Raw genomic sequence first — 2,500 nt, forward strand, 5'->3', positions numbered from 1 at the left:
ACGTTACGCAAATGAACAACAGGTAACCCGTTGTGGTGCGGTTGTTCTCGCTAGAGGTGAATCAGTGTTGGCGACGATCGGTCGAGCTATTAACCGGTTGTTTCAGGGATACCCACCATGCCCACGAACGTGAAAGGGGACCCACCATGCCCACGAACGCGAAAGGGGATCTGGGTGTGAGGCGATACGCGGCGGTGGCTGGGTGGGACCGTCCCCGGCCGGTGAGGGGGGGCCGCCCGGCGTGCTGGCAGCGCGGTGCGTGGGCGCACGCGCTACAGCCGGCTGGTGGGGGCGGCCAGTGGCAGGCGCGCCGGCCGACGGACGCGGCAGGCGGCGCAGCTGCGCGCCGGCGCCCCCTGCTCGCGGCGCCTTGCGGCCAAAGTAGGTCCTCGCGGGCCCGGTGCGAAGCGCGGTGGCCATCTGCAGTGTGCTGGTCCGATTGAGGACTGTGTGCGCTGAGGATGCGCCGCCGCCCGGCGCTCGGCGCCGCGACGCCGTCTGCTGCTCGGTCGCCCCAGCGGTTCTCGCAGGTGGTTTGTATCGCAGCTGTGCGGACGTGTTGGCGCGTGCGCTGTGCTGGGAGAGTTCGCTTCGGCACCCAAGTGGGGCTTTTGTCCTTCTGTGGCGCTGGCGTTGGAGCTGCCGGTCACCGTAGGTGGCGCGTGTTGTCTCCCGCCGGCAATGCCACGACAGCACGCTCCCGGGCCTCTGTCGGCAGCGGCAAGCTCAGTTGGGAGCACGGGTGGTCGCACCTAAAGCGTCTACTCGCCTAACTCCGGGCGATTGCGCCTCTCTCGAACCCGACCAAGTACTTAGGACGGCGCTGCGCGCCGCCGGGACCTGAGAGGGTTTCGAGGTGTGTTGTGCAGGGGAGCTCAGCCTCCTCCTGTTTGCAGAATAATTGAGCGGACGCTTGCGTGTTCGCGCGGGCCCCCGGGACACACTCCCGGGCGGCCGGCTGCTCAGCTCTAGTTGACGCAGCTCCCTGGTTGATCCTGCCAGTAGTCATATGCTTGTCTCAAAGATGTAAGCCATGCATGTCTCAGTACAAGCCGCATTAAGGTGAAACCGCGAATGGCTCATTAAATCAGTTATGGTTCCTTAGATCGTACCCACGTTACTTGGATAACTGTGGTAATTCTAGAGCTAATACATGCAAACAGAGTCCCGACCAGAGATGGAAGGGACGCTTTTATTAGATCAAAACCAATCGGTCGGCTCGTCCGGTCCGTTTGCCTTGGTGACTCTGAATAACTTTGGGCTGATCGCACGGTCCTCGTACCGGCGACGCATCTTTCAAATGTCTGCCTTATCAACTGTCGATGGTAGGTTCTGCGCCTACCATGGTTGTAACGGGTAACGGGGAATCAGGGTTCGATTCCGGAGAGGGAGCCTGAGAAACGGCTACCACATCCAAGGAAGGCAGCAGGCGCGCAAATTACCCACTCCCGGCACGGGGAGGTAGTGACGAAAAATAACGATACGGGACTCATCCGAGGCCCCGTAATCGGAATGAGTACACTTTAAATCCTTTAACGAGTATCTATTGGAGGGCAAGTCTGGTGCCAGCAGCCGCGGTAATTCCAGCTCCAATAGCGTATATTAAAGTTGTTGCGGTTAAAAAGCTCGTAGTTGGATTTGTGTCCCACGCTGTTGGTTCACCGCCCGTCGGTGTTTAACTGGCATGTATCGTGGGACGTCCTGCCGGTGGGGCGAGCCGAAGGCGTGCGACCGCCTCGTGCGTGCTCGTGCGTCCCGAGGCGGACCCCGTTGAAATCCTACCAGGGTGCTCTTTATTGAGTGTCTCGGTGGGCCGGCACGTTTACTTTGAACAAATTAGAGTGCTTAAAGCAGGCAAGCCCGCCTGAATACTGTGTGCATGGAATAATGGAATAGGACCTCGGTTCTATTTTGTTGGTTTTCGGAACCCGAGGTAATGATTAATAGGGACAGGCGGGGGCATTCGTATTGCGACGTTAGAGGTGAAATTCTTGGATCGTCGCAAGACGAACAGAAGCGAAAGCATTTGCCAAGTATGTTTTCATTAATCAAGAACGAAAGTTAGAGGTTCGAAGGCGATCAGATACCGCCCTAGTTCTAACCATAAACGATGCCAGCCAGCGATCCGCCGCAGTTCCTCCGATGACTCGGCGGGCAGCCTCCGGGAAACCAAAGCTTTTGGGTTCCGGGGGAAGTATGGTTGCAAAGCTGAAACTTAAAGGAATTGACGGAAGGGCACCACCAGGAGTGGAGCCTGCGGCTTAATTTGACTCAACACGGGAAACCTCACCAGGCCCGGACACCGGAAGGATTGACAGATTGATAGCTCTTTCTTGATTCGGTGGGTGGTGGTGCATGGCCGTTCTTAGTTGGTGGAGCGATTTGTCTGGTTAATTCCGATAACGAACGAGACTCTAGCCTGCTAACTAGTCGCGTGACATCCTTCGTGCTGTCAGCGATTACTTTTCTTCTTAGAGGGACAGGCGGCTTCTAGCCGCAC

At 57.8% G+C, this 2,500-nt stretch overlaps 1 non-coding gene across 1 annotated transcript in view; it reads left to right on the top strand.

Moving 5' to 3' along the window:
- Positions 1-982: 982 nt before the first annotated feature.
- Positions 983-2,500, top strand: part of LOC126444972 (small subunit ribosomal RNA) — a 1,910-nt gene continuing 392 nt past the window's right edge. Inside the window, exon 1 of the ribosomal RNA XR_007582884.1 lies at positions 983-2,500. This exon is cut by the window's right edge and continues 392 nt beyond it. This is a non-coding gene — a ribosomal RNA (small subunit ribosomal RNA).

The sequence above is a fragment of the Schistocerca serialis genome, unplaced genomic scaffold (assembly GCF_023864345.2).
Source record: "Schistocerca serialis cubense isolate TAMUIC-IGC-003099 unplaced genomic scaffold, iqSchSeri2.2 HiC_scaffold_319, whole genome shotgun sequence".
In the NCBI taxonomy this organism is placed as follows: domain Eukaryota; kingdom Metazoa; phylum Arthropoda; class Insecta; order Orthoptera; family Acrididae; genus Schistocerca; species Schistocerca serialis.